This window comes from Sinocyclocheilus grahami, unplaced genomic scaffold, assembly GCF_001515645.1.
Source record: "Sinocyclocheilus grahami isolate Dianchi unplaced genomic scaffold, SAMN03320097.WGS_v1.1 scaffold2061.1, whole genome shotgun sequence".
Lineage (NCBI taxonomy): Eukaryota > Metazoa > Chordata > Actinopteri > Cypriniformes > Cyprinidae > Sinocyclocheilus > Sinocyclocheilus grahami.
This window is the reverse complement of record NW_015507240.1, coordinates 80243-80442: the sequence shown is the minus strand read 5'-3', so window position 1 is coordinate 80442 and position 200 is coordinate 80243.

Here is a 200-nt window from a genome sequence, read left to right as displayed (position 1 = left end):
GAACAAGCGACTGAGGGAGTGCATGGGGTTTGAGGGTAAACGAGCAAATGCAAGGGATTTTAGAGCAAGCAATTGAGGAAATGCAAGGGGTTTGAGGTTGAATGAGTGAATACAAGGGATATTTGAGCAAGCAATTGAGGGAACGCAAGCGGTTTGAGGGCAAACGAGCGAATGCAAGGGATTTTTGAGCAAGTGACAGA